Source organism: Agelaius phoeniceus, chromosome Z (genome assembly GCF_051311805.1).
Source record: "Agelaius phoeniceus isolate bAgePho1 chromosome Z, bAgePho1.hap1, whole genome shotgun sequence".
Classification (NCBI taxonomy): domain Eukaryota; kingdom Metazoa; phylum Chordata; class Aves; order Passeriformes; family Icteridae; genus Agelaius; species Agelaius phoeniceus.
Genome location: NC_135303.1, coordinates 44,965,739 through 44,984,481, shown reverse-complemented (window position 1 = coordinate 44,984,481; position 18,743 = coordinate 44,965,739). Strand labels below are relative to the sequence as shown.

Sequence of the window (18,743 nt, the reverse complement as noted above, 5' to 3'; positions counted from 1 at the left end):
ACACAAACTGATATTGGCAAAGAACGTGCTTTTGTGAGTTTGTGTGTTTGAGCTCAGTCTTCACACTGTCTTACTGACTTGCAGAAACTTTCACATAACTCAAGCACATACTCACAGTTACAAACAAGACCTGTTGAAAAGCCATTTTTACCCTGAAAATTTAATAGCCATAATATGAAATCAGAGAATGTCTTCCTGCTCATAAGAGGAGGATAAAGATTCACTGTTAGAAGACTGATGAAATGAAGATGTCTGAAATATATATATATATATATATATATATATATATATATATAAAAAACGTAAATAATTTGTTAACAGACGAAAAATACCTAGAATTATTTCCAGTTCTAATAGTGTGCTGTTTGTCATCATTTTTTTCATGAATGGAGTAGCTTATTTCTGGCAATAAATTGCTCCCACACTCTCTGTTATAAGTATTCCTCCAGGTGTCCTGTACTCAAACACAATTTTATGGCTCCACAGGAGTTAGGATATATTTCTGTTACTTGGTTGAATGCATAGAGCAGCTCCTTGAATCATGCTCCCTGGGTGAATTATGAATTGAGAACTTCCCTTCTGCTGTATTTGCTGAAAAGAGCAGCCATTTCTTTTGACAATCGTTCCTGTGACCCAGCAGATATCTGCAGAAAGTGATTACAGATAGAATGAAAACAATGGGACTTGATTTAAAAAAAACAAAACAACCACAACTGAATAATAGTAGAAATAACTTTTGCTATGACTACTAGTAGTTGTCATTACCATGTTAGATGAGTTAGCCAAGTTTTTTCTTCTGCAAGAGCATATTGTCATAGGGTCTACAGAAGGACTTATACCATCAACATCTTCTTCAAGGACATAGTGGGTTTGAATGTTCCCCCCAAATGTTTGCAGAGGGCACCAAGATGTGAGGCATGATCAACACACTGGACGGAAGGGTTGCCATCCAGAGAGCCCATACAGGTCTGAGGGGGCCTGTGAAATTCTCTTGAAGTTCAAAAAGGGCAAGTGCAAAGTCCTGCACCTGGGTGAGGGTATCAGTATGGGCTGGGAGATGAAGGGACTGGGAGTGGCACTGCCGAGAACAACTTGGGAGTGCTGGTGGGTGAGAGGCTGGACATGACCCAGCTATTAGTACTCCAATCCCAGAAAGCCAAACATGTCCTGGGCTGCATCCAAAGCAGCGTGGGCAGCAGGGGAGGGAGGGGATTCTGCCCCTCTGCTCTGCTCTGCTGAGAGCCCACCTGGAACCCTGCATCCAGCTCTGGGGCCCCAGCACAGGGAGGACATGGACCTGTTAGAGCAGGTCCAGTGTAGGGCCATGGAAGTAATGATCAGAGGGCTGAAGCAATCCTTCTATGAGAACAGTGTGAAAAAGTTGGATGATTGACCATGGAGCAGAGGAGGCTCCAGGAAAACATAATTGCAGCCTTTCAGTACTTAAAGGGGATTTATAGGAATAATGAATATCAAGAAGGAGACATGCATCAGGACTGCCTTAATTTTTCTTTCTTTGTTCTGTACAATGTTAACAGAGTAACTCTACTTGTTTGTGTCCTCCCTCCTTAATGGCAGATGTAAAAAACTGGGAAGGAAACTGGAGGCAAGGGAGAGAAGATGAGTATTATGGTGTGCGTACTCTCTTGGAAAGGAACCATGAATAAAAATTCCATCAGCACTCTCAATGTTCTTTATACAGAAAGGAATATCTTACAGATTTCATGTATTTTTTTAACAACAAAAAGCTTCTTTATAAGTCAACCTGGGCATCTTTTGAATATATTTATCTTTTCCCTGCAATGGATACCACAGTTCTGATACAAAATGTCCTAAGTACATAGCAATTGTTTTATATAGACCTACATGTTTTGTAGAGAATGATCTCAGACAGTATTCTGTTGCTTATTATGAAGCCAAAGAAGATTATTCTTAAAACTGTAGAAAGAAATTGAGTGTCTGAGTCCTTTTGCAAGCACACAGAATTTGAAGTTTTAAAAACTTTTTTTTTTTGCTACTCATTAAAATGTTTTCAGAAAGATTTCTTTATTTTGGCATATCGGGGGCTTTCAAGCATGATTGGAATTCTGCACAGCATCATAGTTCTGATTTGCACGTCCTCTTAGAGACACTATTCAACTGTAAATTGATTATGGAAAATAATGGGACTCTATAATTAAGGTTTGGCAAAATTCATTGAGATTATTTTCTATCGTACTTTAAACATTTTTTATATTGAATGAATATGCTCGAAAATGGGGTTGCAGTTTTCTGTGCCTAAATTTCTTAGTCATTAATAAACTGTTAATAAGCTGCTGAAGTGTCGAGTTACATTGTGACTCTGAAAAATTTAACTCTGAAAAGTTAGTAATTTCTTACCTTAATGTTCTACTTCTTATCATGGTTTGTATGAATCAGCAACAGCACTGTTTGTTAGGTTTCATTAGGAGAGAAAGATAGTCCTGACTGTCTATTGTCAATCTAAACCGGAGTTTCAGTTCATTTCTGATCCTTCTATAAAATGTGGCAAAGTCAATCAGAATTTTTAGCCTTGCTAACAAGTAAAAGAATATAACAAAAAAAGGATGTCCGTGTTTTGCATAAATCATTACATGTTGATGTAGCTGTGTTTATTAATCACAGGAAAATAATCCACAATGTTATTTTGTAAAATTAATTATTATTTTGTTTTAAACACAGATGTCTGAAACATACTGGAAGTATTATTAGCTTTTCTGACATAGTGATAGAAAATACAGCAGCAGCATAAAACCAGTTATTTTTACTTATGGAAATGCTGAGCAGATGGCTTAGCTTCTTCTCTGTGATGGTTATATGCTTTCTGGGTTTGACACTGTTCAGGTATAAAGACTACAGCATATACAGCACATAGATGTACCATCCTTCATTTTCACTCCACACCTGACAAGAAACTTGTGCGTAATTAATATTAGTAAATAATTCTTAATAAATTAGTTATTTACTGGTTTTCAGTCTCAAAAACATAAATGTGCTATTAAAAATCCTTTGAACTCATTTTTTTATAGAAGACTAAGCAAACAAAAGTAATGGTCTTATAGAGAAGTACTAAGCCTCCTAACACATTTGCATTAAGGAATTCCATTTAACAATTCTTCACTTAAAATTTTTGTTGTGATTCAAGTTGATCATGGACACTTAATGTTGTCCTTAAGTAGTCAGATATGAAAGATGTAGAGAGTAGTAGCCTATTCCCCAAATGTTCCAAGTATCCAAAAACCCTATTGACTCTCAAACGAAGGGTGCAGAAAGCAGCTTTGCAAAATTTCTTGAAATAGCTGTCATAGGTTATCTCTTCTGGGGATACAACTACATGTCTTGTTACAACAATTAAACCAATAAGCTTAATATTTTTTAAGGAAATCACTAACTATCTGTGTCCTGACTGCAGCCATGAAACTCTTCCTTATACTATGTTTCTTTCTCTCCTTCTCAGCCAGTACTTAGACACCCACAATATCCAGATGCTCTTAAAAGGAAAAGCTGGTTTATAAACCCATTGCTGCTTCCAGTTGTTATTTTTCTGAGGCAGGAATGTTCTTAAAGATAACCTGGTCCCTCTACTTTTATAGGGAAATCAAATGGCTAAGTTAAAAGACAACATTAACTGGGGATATCATCTACTATATTTTTTATTAAGATGCCTTATTCTGTACCCAGTGTTGGAAACTCTTATTTTAGGCTGCTGACTTAATTCCAGAAACTAAAAAATGTACTAAAGATCCATGTAAATGGAAGAACATATTCAGATGATTTGGAGAAAGTTTAGCAAATGGCGGAAAAAAAAAATTAATGTACAAATCATATCACTTAAGGAGGAATAGTTCTTTATTTTATTAAACTTACTTTTTTGATTTTTTTTTTAATTTGAAAATTTTAGTAGTGATTTTCACATATTTTTCTAATAAATATAACAACAGCTAAAATATTCCTTTAAAATTCCAGGCCTTGAGGTTATGTAATGTAAAGTGTACATTTCTGTTGTGAAGATAATAGTTTCTCAAATTACACGGTTGAGAATTTTTAGGTAGGGAGTAATTTTTGTCAAATCAGAATAATCCTTTCTTGAAAAAATTAAAATATGTCAATTCCTTATTATTCTGAGCTTTCCGTGGTAAAATTTAAATTGAATATTTATTCATTTTAATTGGAATCAAAAGGCTTTAATTCACTGAGTTAAAATTAACTTTTCCTTTGACTTACCTAGAGGTTAATTTTTATTTCACTGCATGGGGATAATGGCTCATAAGAGATGCAAATCCAGTCTGATCTGATAGCATTCCAGAAGTGAACAGATTACTCTTTGGATTACACTTGCCTTTAGATAAATATATTTCATTGTAGGAGGTAAATAGCAATTAGTACCTAAATGAGGACAGCCAAGTGTTGTGCCTCTGAAATGGAAGGGAAACAAGATCAATATAGCAATAAGAGCATAGTACAGTTTTAAAGAAAAAGGATTTAATATTAATTTAGCACTGGAAGCTGATATTGATGACCTAAAAGTAAAAATAGGGGTTTTTTGGTAAAAGTTCCATGTTGCTCTTCAAAAAGGAGTCATCAAATTTCCTAATAGACTTTTTTGGTACTGTATTTCTTTATTTATGTATTTATTTAGAGAGGCCATCTGTGGTTTAAAAAGAAATTTTTCTGTTCTACTGTAAGCTACCTTCATTTCCACTTAAGTCCTGACAAATTTGGAGAAGTATATTACTGCTTACTATTGTTTTTCAACAGGTCATGCTCATCCTCAGCATTTTTATTGTCTCCCCTAAGTTTGGAAAGAGATATTTTAGCTGTAAGGAGTTGCAGCTACTTAAACTTCATACTGTAATCATCTGTTCAAAATTTATAGTGGATATTTCTGCTGTATCACAAGGTCTGTGACATGTAAACTTTTCTCTATACCAGGCAATGTCATCACAAGGTCAGGGCAGTTAGTTGTGGATTTGGTGTACTGATCCTAGTTCCACTAGGCTTGAAACCTTATGGTCTTTTCCAGACCTGTTCTAAATCTATTTCATTTGTAAGTTCAGAGAAACTTTGAGCAATTATAACAAAGACTATAATTACTGAGAACTTGAAAAGAAGGGCAAGAATGTTCTCAAGTTGATAATTCCTAATAGAAATTCTGTAAGTATTCAGAAACAGTATTGGGGGGGTGGGTCTTAGATTAATATGGAATAGAAACTCCAGAATTTCATTTTAGTGGCTGAGTCCAGCAGAATTGGGTCCATGTTCATGCTGGTTTATACTAAAGTAATGGAGATAAACAAAAGGAAGTCACAGTAGGCACTGCAGAGAGGGCCAAAATTGCTCTGGACCAGTGTCAGTGTTCTGCAGGAGATGTTCACACCGTAAACACCAGGAAATTTGCAGGAACTATATAAACTCTTGTAAACACGGACATCTGATGTGATTAAGATCTCCACATTTCCAAAATGGAAAATACATCTAATATTACACCTGTAACACAAGTAAGTGGTAGAGATTCTAGAGAAATTAGCTCAAAGTCAGTATATCTGCAGTAAAAAATCAGTAAACATATTAAGTTTCTCCTCCTGAAGCCTTTCCATCCCTTTGTCAGGATTCCAGTGGATTCTTTTTCTGGCAAGACAGTGGAGAGTATCTGTATCCAAACTGACTGCTGGGAGTTTTTAGTACAGGAATAAAAGTATCTATCTTGTTTCCCAAACAGAGTTCACTCAGACAATATTTGCTTCTGACTTTGCCCTGTTTTGCAGAAAATAAGCATGTCCATGGTACAAAAATAAGGCTTCAGTTTACATTATTACCCACATTTCAGATTATTGGCTGCTATAAAATATCTTTCTGTAGAAAAAAAAATAAAAGTAGAAATTTTTCTACATGCTCTTTATTGTATAGAAAATTTCATAATACATAATATAAACCTTATGAAAATCCTTTAGTTTGTCAAGAAGTGTGATGTGCATATATGTAGAAATCATGAGGGAAGATTTTATGATCTCCCTTTTATTATTATTTTTATCTCCCTGATTTTATTCTCACAGAATAAGTATTTATTCTGTGAGCTTTAAACCTGTATGAGGATAAGAAGAATGCTTGTGAAAGCCACTTGGGGAAATTAGTTCAATTTCCTTGGGCAGTTACAGTCCTTTCTTTGAAATAATATGCTTTAAGTAATCTCAATATGTTTTCTGTATATTTGAAATTATCAGGAAAAATAAATTACCAGTCCAGTTGTTATCAATGGTGTTGGTTCTTTTTAAACTTATTTTATTTTATTGGAGTAATTATCTGCTAAATTAAATCTTATTGCACTTTATCTGAAATATCAGCTCAGCATTTCAGTAGTGTCTCAAATACCATTTAGGTGAAACACATTTCTAATTCATAGTATGTTAGATCACGCTACACACACTGTACTCTCAAACACAGGCCGCTTTAAGTGTATATTTTATTTTTCTCTTTTATATGCCCAGATGGTAATCTGCTTGCTTTGGGGTGAACTCATGAAATGAAGCATCTGGAGTTTAGAGTGTTTTGATTTGCTTCAATACTTTCACCAAGTTCTTACTATATTACAAAATATTTATTGCTAGAGCTCTTACCCTGAAAATAGTTTTGCCAAAGGGTAAGGAAATCATAAAAGTGTTGCTACCCTTTTCCAGATTACAATTCTGCTAAAACTACTGCAAACCTTAAGTGCAGGAGCTCAGCTCCCCAATCTGAAGATGAATGTCATATATTTTATAAACACAGTTCTCTGAAATAAGCCAGGTCTGCTCTTGAATCACCCATCAAGCTACAAGTGCAAGGTCAAACAACCCTTGGCTTAGTGTAAGAACATTCATATAAAGTTGATTTAGTTATTGTGACAGTTCCGTATTCTCTTTTATATTGCAGAAAGGTATCAATTACATCACAGGTAGATTACAGCTGTAAAACATAGTAACTCTTACGTATGCCTGCTGAAGATTTATAGATGTAACATTTTTAATTCAGGCACTTGTTTCTGTATATGACTGAATAAAATAAATCTGGGTGTGGAAGAGAAAGGCAATCTCAGAGGCAATTTGATTTTGTTTCAGAGTAAGGCAGAGAAGCTGTAAGCAAGGCAATTCCTTCATTGGTTCTTGCCCTTTGGTAATCCCCATATATTTTAGCAGCTCTTAGTGAAGCCATGTCACTGGCACTGAAATTGCTCTGTGTATCCATGGGTAAAGCAAATAGCATATTTCTTATCTTTCTCAGCTGTGGAAATGATGCAGGGCAACTTTGAGTAACAAACAAAAGATAAAAGATGCTTACCCACCAAAGCCAGCAAGCAGCGCCTTAACTCCAGGATTTGTTGTCTCATGTTGGTTATTGTAACTGTGTACTTTAAGTGGCATTGAAATTAAACTTTTTTTCTTTCTCTTAATGAACTTCTCCCAAAGTTCTTGTCGTAAATTGTCCTTGGTTTTTAATGGAAAAAACCCCTAAATACTCACTATTCTGCAAGAATTAAGCCCTATGTAATGGGAAGCAATGTTTCTTTTGTAAATAATAGAGGTGGGAAAGATAGAGGGGTAGGAGGTACATGATAAACATAGATTATAGTCACATAGAAAATACAAGAGTGCTGTTGGACTTATTCTCATACAAATTAAAGTTTTTCTAATATCTATTCTTTTAATTTCTCCTGTCTTCCTATCTCAACAACTCTGTGGTTGAAAAGGGAAACACTCTTGAATGAAGGGCTTACTACCTAATTTTATCTTGTGACAAATCATATTTGCTGGACTAGAAAGGAAAAAATATAAAACAGGCTGTGCAACAGTTTAGTATATACAAAATAATTTCATAAACTTTTTTTTTCTACCAAAGAGCAATTTCTTTGAACTAGCTATCATGCAACAAAATAAAACAGTCTGTGAAACTCTGCATGACTGAAACCTACAGTTAAAAATGACAATTGTTGGTGTCTATACTGAGCCTTTTAGTTATTCATGTTGTCTTTGTCCTGTTCAATGTGACATGTTTAAACTTTGTCTTTGACTCTGCCAGTTTTAAGCTGTTATGTAATGTAGTTTTATCAAATCTTTGGTTCATATAAGACTCTGTGTCTTCCCACTATCCATGGTAAAAAGAGATGATTTCTCCTAAGAGACTGATATAATAATTCCCACTATTTTAACTAGTTACTCCTAAATGTCTCCAAAATGAAACAAAATTATAGGAGTGGTTTACAGAACAATGGTCCATCATGAGGTATTCAAAACTGTAAGAGAACGTATCTGACAAGTGGTGATGTTACAGGTTATTGGAAGGGAGCTGATGATGATATTTCATTGCAAGAAATATGTAGAATATCTCTCTGTCCTTAGGGAATTCTTAATAGCTGTAATTTTGTCAATGAGTAACACACCAAGCACTGTTTCATCCACTATGCGAGGAAGTGGGATGGGTTGGAGAGAGATTTGAGTAGGAGGCATATATCCATATCAGTTACCTTAATGTTTGGAATAGCACAGATAAAAATAAAAACCTAAAGATGGTACATATATATTGATGAGACATTAACAAAACTGCCTTCTGGTTTTCAAGATACATGTTAAGTTGATTTTGACAGGTGGCTGTAAATCTGAGGAAATCTCTAGAGGTAGGGAGAGGAATCAAACTAACACTTTTATTGTATTTATAGAGGAATGCTCTTGATGGGAAAGAGAACAAGCACTGAAAGGAGAGAGTCAAATGATTATGATTTTTTCAGTTGATGCTGTGAAGTTTATCCTGTAGTGAAGGTTTTTTCCTTTCTTGATAAGTTTGAATTTTGTTTGCAACATTTTAATAATGACCAAACATTGTGACTTTCATTGGAAAATTATCAACTTTTGTCTGTAATAGTAATTAAATATTAGACTTAGTAAGCATTCATTGTAACTGAATGTTATAGGATGATGAAAAATGAAGCGAATAACAGAAGTTAATTATTTTATTGCAAAATCCATCCATATTTTGAATAAAAACATCAATAAATTTATATGGGCTTTGTGGAAAGGAAATGAGATAATAATTTAGCTTCAAAAATCTAAAATTGATTACTTTTCAAAAATCTCATGCATAATCATTAGAATAGGAACTGTAGTAATTTATGATTATATGAATCTTGAGGATATTTAAAAAGGAAAATATTTGACTTTTTTCAGTTTTATCTTGATTTTGAAGCCAAAAATATTGCCTTTGTTCACTTTTGAATCACTTCTGATTCTTCAAATAAAGTGATGAAGGATGTATATTTTAGGTGAGATGATTAAATATGAACCAAAAAGTATATCCAGTTTGTATTATTTAAATATTAGAAACTATTGAAAATATCATTGAAGATGAGTTGGATGGGTTCTTAAGAGCCTATTATCCACTGCCCTTCCCCAGTCATGCCTTCTGGCTGTGTATGTGTGATTTCAGATAGATATTTACCAATATTTCACAATGATGGAAATATTGGAGGGTCCACAGCTCCCAAAGACACTTTATTTCAGTGCTTAAAGCATCCTTAGGATTTTTCCATTGAAATTTGATCTATTTTTTCTGCAATTTAAACTCAATACTTCCAGTTGTGTCAGCTTTAAGATCTGATTTTGTTATTACCAATATTTTCTTGTTTAGGATGCTGAAGTTCATCTACATATCCAGAGAGGATAGTATGCCCCTTAACTCCAAATAGGAAGCTGTGGATATGTCAGTGTAATGTCTGCCCTCCTTTGTGTCTCTCTGGAACTCCTTGTAGCTGGGGAGCATGGAATGGAGACAGGAGAATATACGGGAGCCTGTGGGTTACAGTGGTCTGGCACAACTTACTAACTGTACTGAAAGCAGCAATGTTCTGAAGAGTTTTGCTACCTATACCTAGTGCTGATTCTTGATGGTCTTGTCTGAAGATCTTGGTGTGCAGCAGATATTTTTAATTAACTTCTTCAATACCAAGTCTTGGAGATTTTGATTTCAGAGAAAGTGTGATATCTTTGTGCCACATGGTTTACTTTTTTTATTAGCTAGTTATTTAGGTTTGAAGAAAACTGTCTCTAAGCTTAATATGTATGTACTGTAAGAAATCTAAAACATGCATTGAATTAAAAAAAACCAAAAAACAAACTCCAAACCAAACCAAGCCAAAAACCCAAAAAAAGGAAAGAAAGAAAAAAAAAAAAAACCCAACAAAAATCTATTCTTACCTTAAGCTTATGTGAATTTTTTTTTAATCTTCCAATCATTAGGGCTTGAAAGGAAAGATACTTTATAAGGTAATATTTTGAAATACGACAGATTAAAAAACAAGCTATTTCTCTCGTTCGTGTATGTTGGCTAACAGCTCTTTCTATTAAAAAATCCTGAACTGTGATTTAATCCAAAGAAAAATATGGCCAGTACCCTTACAAAATTCTATTGTATAAAGATTTTTTTTTCATGCTTTCATTTATATATAAAATTAGTTCATTATATTTTCAAGATACAGCTCTGGAGGATCTTTTTTCTTCTGGTATAGATCATCTTTCTGTAAATATGATGTATTTTGCTGCAGTTTAAGCAGTCATTTTTTGGTTGCGTTTCAACATTTAGCTCTGTGACATTAAATTTTTTCAATGTAGGTCAATGTAGATCACATGACTTATTTTCCTGTTGCTCATGTTTATTGTCTGATCTTAGAACAAGACTGTCTTAGTATATTTCACGTGTTTGGCATGTGGCTCAAAAAATCCAATGAAGTCTTTAATATTTCCAGGCTGTCTCTGTGTAACATGGTTTCGTGACTTCTAGTTTTGATAACTGCAGATTTTGATATTGTTAAATTTTCAGCTGTGATTTTAGTGACAGTTTTTCTCTTCCGTAAAACAACATCTTAATTAAGGCTGCACACGTGTTGTTGCAATAGACAAAGTTAGGTAAAATATTCCAGAGTTACCAGAGGGGAACTCTTGCAGATAATTTTTCCTTCAAAAAACTAGGATAATCAGTATTTGGGGCAAAACATTCTGCATTTTCCATGTACAGTCTATGAATGAAATTCATATTTTACTTTATTTTGGATTTTTATTTTTATTACAAAACACCATCTGGCTTTTTAGTACCACTAAAGATTTTGTAGAAAATTGCAGTAGCCCCTCCTTATTTGTCTATCAGTATTTTCTATTTTTTATCTCTTCCATTCACAATAATACTTACCTTTAAGATTTTTCTTGACAACTAAGCTGATGCCCTCATGAAGCAGCTCTCTCGAGCTCCCAGATCTTATATCCGAAGGGCACACAATACTTTTTTTCCAATGTGATTGCCCTTTTTCCCCCATGTGTACACGCACTGGCACTGACTATCCTCTTCCATTTCCACAGCTGTTTAGTAAGCTTGTGTGTTTCACCAGCATCAGCTCTGTACAACCTAAAGAGCAGCTTGGGGCCAGGGGCAGCTTGTTTTAAGGTGAGATATTAGTGTTATCCTGTGGCTGGGAAAACTGATTAGCTCCTTTTTGTCTCACCTCTTAGGCAATCACTTATCTCTGAAGAAGCGGTGTCTTGCTGCAGAAAAATTTATCTTCTCTGATAGCCTCTTGTATTGACCTTGTTGAATTCTCACTAGGGTCTTAATAACAACAACCCTCTAGTCCTCTCCTACCACTTGGGTTTTACGCTTAGAAATAATGAAGTAATGAGATGGAGATGTTATCAACATTTGGGTTATCAGCAGTTTGACCCTTGACTTTCTCTAATGGAGAAGTTTTTGATGTTGATACTCTATTTTGCTGCTACATTTTAGTGAGGAGAGAAATCACAGAATCTGGAATGGTTCAAGGTGGAAGGGCCATCTGGTCCAGCAGGTCATCTGGTCCAACGTTCCTGTTCAACAGGGTCATCCAAAAGCACATGGCACAGGATTTCATCTAGCCAGTTTTTGAATATTTCCAGTGAGAGAGACTCCACATCCTCTCTGGACGATCTGTTCCAGTGGTCAATCGCACACAAAGGAAATAAGTTCTTCCTCATACTCAGTTGGAACTTCCTGAGCATTTGTTTCTTCCTGTTTGGATCTGATATCTAAATATCCTTTGAAGGTTTGTTAGAATATAATGCAGGGTTCAGAGTTTAATTCTCTCAGCCTCCAGAATCTCATGCTCACCCTTGTTTCAGGTTTGTTGTGTGTCCAACCAAAGGTGAAAGGAAACAACTATAATACTTAAAATATTTCCCTTTGGCATCAGCATAAAAAAAAATGAAAAAAAAAAATAGAGTCATGGTGAATTGGCTTATTTGTGGAGTTTTTGCGCTTTTCTTATTTTTGTTGGTTTTTTTTTTTTGTGAGTTTTTTTAATTATGATTTAATTTTTTGGGTTTTTCTTTTCTTCTTCTTCCAATTCCATTACATTGTGTGTCATATCTGAAAAGAATTCAAAGAGAAAAAAATGCAAAATCAATAAATAGTTACAATTCTCTAGGAAGAGAAAACCTGGAAAAAATATTGCTATGAGTGTAAATAAATTTTCTGTTGTGTCCTACAGAAGTATTAGAGAATTGATGCAAATATCATGCCAAAACTACAGCTTTGGTGAATATGCAACCCAGCTTCTTCTCTAGGGAAATATTTGTGTTTAGTGGAGACAATACCAGACCCTGGAGTGCTGACAGTTCATTGCTGTCTTTAAGGACTGCTTCTGAAAATTGCATAAATTACTTATGTTACAGATGTTCTCTGCAGTTCAGCTATTAGTCCACTTACCTTGCCCATTATGAACCACAAACTATAATATAAAATCATTGAATTAGCTCATATATTCATATACCACATAACAAGCTATTTGAATGAGAGTTAGATAAAACATATTTCATCATGAAGTCTGCCTTTACTTGTGATATCTAACCTTTTCTGTAACTGCTGTATATTTGTATTATATCCTAAGAATATAAATAATTTTAAATAATATTCTTATTTCTTTTTTATATGATGTTTTTCAGTTTACAGAATAATCTCAAATAGATCTCAATATGTTTTATGTAGACATGCAGGGTAACCTTTTTCAGGTATTGGGAAAGGTCTTGGAGAAGTAATTTGTATATGGAAGAAGAGAAATAATTTTGTTATTTTGGTTGGGTTTTTTTGAAAACTTGTGTGAGGCATGTTGATCAAAAGAGTTTATGGCATTTTTCACATTAATTTTGAAATAGTGCATTCTTTGTTAGTCTTTCGTATCATTATAGTTCTGTCTTATCAATCTGTGGTTCTTTCAAGGATGTTCTGGTCCTGACGCATATGTGATTAAGAAGTTTTCTTAACTCCTCAACCTTCACTGTGTAAGACAGCTGTTTCTTTGTCTGTTAAAATAAATGGAAAGTTCAGATTTTAATTCAATGTGGCAAGACATTCTAAAACCCTCCTTTCTTACTGTAGAATTGAAGACATGGATGGAGAAATCTGTGGAGGTGCCAAGTTCTATCACGAGCAGAGAAAAACAGTTAATCCTACTGTTGAAGTGATTTTTTTCCCTTTGTCTCTATTTGGGTTTAATGCTTTGTTAGTTTCACCTTCAGATCCTCCAGTAAATGTCTCTCTATCCTACCCTAGGCAGCACAGTAGCCTGCTCCCCTTGAGTGCCAATGAATGCACTCCATTTTTTGGTGTTATTAGGAAGTTTCAATTGCCTCTAACCCTATTTACCTTAGCAGACACATTTATGGCTCTGAAAATTTTTTCTATTCCTTTTTGGACAGGAGTTAAATATAATTTGAAAATGTCTCAAGGCATTTTCTTTGAGAGTATCACCATTTCAAAAATCTCTGTACAACTGATGACTAAATAAATTTTCTTTTCTTTTTTCTTTTTTACCTAGTAAGTGAGCCGTGGAGCTGGAAAACTTGGCAGAAAACTCTTTTGTCTTTCCTGCTTTTATCTATGGAACCTGGTTTTCAAGGTAAACGTTCCATTCTAATTGACTGTAATTGTATGCTATTAAAATTTTAAATGTCTAAATGATCTTATAATACCTCTAGGTTTTAAAGAAAATACCCTTGCTTAGTATTTAATTTACACTTTTAGAGTGAATTCTACTAGAATACTCTTGCAACTTTAAATAAATGCAATTAGTTCCTTTGGATTTATTAACAAATAAACCTCACTCTCAGGAAGAAAGGAAAAGTATGGCAAGATCTAAGTAATTTTTGAATTTCTGGGTTATTTCTATTACATTTCCATCAATCTGAGTAAAAAAAAAAAAACGAGATTAATGTGAATGCATTCATTATGTCAATATGTATTTTCTGTATTCTGTGTTTATTGGGAATGTTGTGTTTATTCATGACTTTATTAGAAGGAAGACTGAAGGTAATTCTTGAGACCCCTGGCCTATGTTTGCAATTTTCATTGCTATATAGTTTTTAAAGTAAGAGATTCTTATTCCTGCTCTTAAACATAGCCTTTAATAATGATATCTGAAAGGTAATTATATTCTATATTTGGAAAATCTAGTTTTCTAGAGGTCAGAATACCTCAGAGAAGCTGGCTTATTCTGTTATCATGATTTTATTGTAATTAAGTACTGTGGAAGGCCGCTGTTTCTACCAGAAAAAATATGTTACCAAGAAAATATTAACCTGAATACCTCCCTCAGGTTTTGTTACTGTTTACTTTGACACTTTTCTTGCCCCAGCCCTGAATTTTATCTTTGAAGTTGTCTTAATTGTCATTAGGAAAGAACTTTCTTCTCTAGTCTTTTTGCCATTGAAATGGCCATTTTTGCTATTTTAGACATGGTGAAACAAAGTTTTCAAAATATGTCCTCTTATAGGGGTCCTCAACAGCAAGCTATGCAACAGCCACTCCAAATTTGTGCTGGGGAAAAGAACTGCCCCTTTTGACAGAAGTGCCACTAGGAGCACTTGTATGTTCAAGGTGGAAAATTGGGCATTTTGAAAAACAAAATCAGCAGCTTTCCCAGCACCTGGAATAAGGGAGTGAATATTCTTCTCTTCAGCATTTGGGTAACAAGCTGATCCCAAAGGCTGGGCATTTTAATATATTGAATTTCCTAAGAAGGGAGAGGAAAGAAAAGTGACTTAGCCTTTGCTTGAGTTAAACTTCCTCTGAGATGGTGGGTGGTGATTATAAAAGAAAAGTAGTAGCATTTCTTTCATTGCTTTCATGGCTTGTTTGAGGATGGAAGACATTAAAAAAAAAAAAAAGTGTCTGGCCAGTCTCTTTTAAATACTAGAAATGGCAGAAAATGTCCAGATTTTAAGAAGAGCCTAGACACAACAATTTTCCATGCAGATAGTTAGGCATTTTACAATCAGATTTGTGAAAAAAAAAAAAAAAAAAAAAAAAAAAAGAGTGAGTGCATTTCAAAGTGGTTCTGGTGCAATTCCCCAGATGTCATGTCGTACATAGGTTTCTTCTATCTTGAGTTTGCAAAGCCAGCAGAAGAGGGAAAAACACTAGCAGTCAGAAGTCTGACGGCTAAAGCTATAATTTTACATGGGTTTAATCTCAATTTCCATGATTATGTTTCATTGTGTTTAATGGAAATTTAAGAATGTACTTAAGCACTTGCAGAATTGGGACATATTTGGATGAATTACAGCAAAAGAACTGAAAGTGAAAACCATGAGTAGAATTTCCAAAGCATCTGTAGGTGACATAGCAGCAGGCTTAAGATGTTCTTCTGCATTACATATGATAATTTTTTAGCTTTTGTAAGATAGAAATCACAAAAAATAATATAATGTTTTAAAACCTATTTGGCAAAGAGCTTTTTTTTTCCAAACTAGTATTATGACTTTTTATGCATAATAACCACTTCTGACTTACTGGTCTTCCTTTGACTGTATGTGTAATTAAATCTGAAGGTGCCATTGATTCTAATGACTTATGTGCAATTTTTGGTAATGGCATTTCTATAGCAAAACACCAATATTCAATTTCGAGTTAGCAATAAGTCACTGTCAGTAAGAATAGACTAATATATCTTTATGATGATGAGCTTGTATGGGGTAATGAGATGTTTTTAATCAAACAAAAGGGTAGGTTCAGAGTTGTAATTTGAAATTCTATTTTTAAAAAGGTTTGAGGAACTATTGGAAGTAAATTGTCTTTCATTCTGCCTTTTGTTTTCATCCCTCTGAAAAGATTCATTACTGCCTATTCAACTTGTTTTCCTAACATTCTTGTGGTGAATTTGGGATGCACAGTGCATAACATCTGTGAATTTCCATAAAATGAGGCTGTGAAAGTTTTCTCTATACTTTCCATTTGATGTTAGAAACCTCCCTGAGTAGGTTTTAGGCATCTCAAGAATGTTTCTGTCTTTACTGATCTAGATTTTACTAAGTGCTGCTGTAAAGCATTATATACCAATAGGTTTAATGACTTACCATTTCAGAACAAAAGAAAGGGGTGGGGGGAAAGTTATTTCATACATGCATATGTATTTCTTTTCAAAAGAGAAAAGAGAACAATTTGATAAACTGAAATTTTTTGTGTGTGCAAATATTATAAATTTTTGTGCCCAGGGTGTTTCAAATAAAACTAGATGAGAGGTGGTGTTATGTAACTATGGCTGTTGAAAGTGTGATTTTGCAGGCAGATTAACTTAGTTTCCTTCCCTAGGCCAACACTGCTGTAAGAACTGATTTTTCCTTCCAACCCTCAATTTCAGCCTACCAGTGCAACAGATAATTTTAGTATTAGCAGATGTAGCTAAATTTTGTATCAGTGCAGTACTTTATAAAAATAATTTACTATCAGGTCAAAAATCTTCTATATTGACTCATATTTCTAATACTCTAAATTTCTACATTTCTTGAGTAAATGCTCTAATTTTGGTGGATTAGTGTCTATATATTGAGGAAAATTTGTGGCTCTAGAACACTCCTAGAGCAGAACACAAAAGGTTCTGGATGATTGTAATTTTTTTCCTGCTCTTTAACCTACAAATCTAGGTTATTAAAAGTACTTATCCAGGGATTGGGTAATAAAATTAGTTAAGGTTTCTCATAGTTCTCAGTGTTACAAGAACTGCGTGCCTGAAAAGAAGCAAAGGCTATCATAATGCTTTGCTTTTGAGACCAAAAGTTGATATTCTTCAGCTGTAAAGAAAACTTGGAATAGCTGTGCTGAAATTACTAGAAATGCATATGTGCTGTTGTGTGAATAAAAGAGAGTAAATCCCCTCAGGTTTAAAACACTTATTTTAATCCACTTGCTCAAATAATCTCTAACAATTCAATCTAGTACCTTCAAAAGTAGTAGGTGACTTCAGACAATCAGATTTACAGCCAGATTTACAGCCAGAAGGGGTCTGATATTCACTAAATTCTGACCATTTCCTTCATGAAATTCAGGCTTCTTCTAAATTCAAAATGCACACCCAAAAAGTCACTTAGAGACATCTTAACACTGCAGATGCAAGACCTGCTGATTCTTGAAACTGTTAGAATAAATTAAAACAATCCATTTCAGTTTTCTTTGGATGTAATCTTGTGCTATTATGTATGCAGTCATCTGCATACTTTGAGTTGTACAGGGAGTTGTAGTCCAAGTTACTCTTGAACTTTAAATAAGTGTTTGGATTTATTTGGAGTCCTTAAGTTTACTCAGTCTTGATTTTCCAGATGAAAGTCAGAAATATGCTTTAGACTATGGGCTTTAGGTGTCCACATTCCAATATAATCAACAGATGTTTAAAACTGTTTAAATACAGTAAACAAGGCCTTTCTTTGGAGAGATGTGGTTTATCCAGTGACAATGTTCCAGTTTCTTCCCTGGTGTCTTCAAACATTAAGTGATGTCTACATTTGCAGGGTACTAAAATTGCTGGTTAGGAAATAGAAACTTAACCCCAGTATTCTTTGGTTTAGAAAAGTCAAGCAGGGATGAAAAAGAATCTTAGAGAATCTGCTGGAAAAAGTAAAGTTACAATCCACAAAAAAAAAGATGTTTTCTTTAGGCCTGGAAATGTAGGAAAGCTTTGTTATTCAACTACTCTGAAGACACTTCCTATGTTTGGCAGAACATAAAGACATCTTAAGAAATGCTAGAAGATCTGTTGCCAACTCTTAGTAAAATGTCAATATGCTTCCATTTTCTGTCTTAAGAGAGAAATATCATTTTAGATTGTGTATCTTGGTTGAAACAGTTAATTCAGTCCTCTCTGACTTTCCTTCATGCCTCACTCACAATCCTACTGTGCATCCTTAAATCATTGTGGTTTGCATTTTTATCATTGCAGCCCAATCTTTGGTATGGAATTTTGAAATGAGAGCTCAGCACAGAAAAATACTGTGTTGTATTTCATTAATCAGAAGGTATATGAGCAGGAAAAAAAGCAATAACTTTGTACACTATTTCTGTCAATACAAGGGTTACACCAGAGTTAAAGGAAAAGGTAGAAGGAGAATTCAGCAAGATAATATATGCAACTCTCCAAAACTGAACCAAGTCAGTTGGTTTATTCTGACTTTGGAAAAAGAATTTGCATGCTCAAAGTGGTCTTTAGTTCCTGACTGGCAAAAGCCAAGCCAAACCAAACCATAACCTTGATAATCTTAAAAGTCCCATTTAACCTAGGCCACTATATTGTTCTGTGATAAAAAAATCAGCTATGTAACAGCCCACTGATATACAGATTTTTAATAACTATATAGTTGACCACAGTTTGACACTTTGCATTCTTTAATATTATCTCTATTTTTAATGTAGCT

General features: G+C 34.2%; 1 protein-coding gene across 5 annotated transcripts in view; it reads left to right on the top strand.

Annotated features, from left to right (window-relative positions):
* The window catches only part of LOC129133064 (leucine-rich repeat and immunoglobulin-like domain-containing nogo receptor-interacting protein 2), a 484,996-nt gene that overhangs the window by 148,862 nt on the left and 317,391 nt on the right, over positions 1-18,743 (top strand). For 4 of the 5 annotated variants that reach the window (XM_077172067.1, XM_077172061.1, XM_077172066.1 and 1 more), the window contains exon 2: positions 13,880-13,960. The gene's annotated coding sequence lies outside the window, so the exon portion shown is untranslated. The remainder of the gene's footprint in view (positions 1-13,879; positions 13,961-18,743) is intronic. The other variant, XM_077172063.1, reaches the window with a different exon arrangement.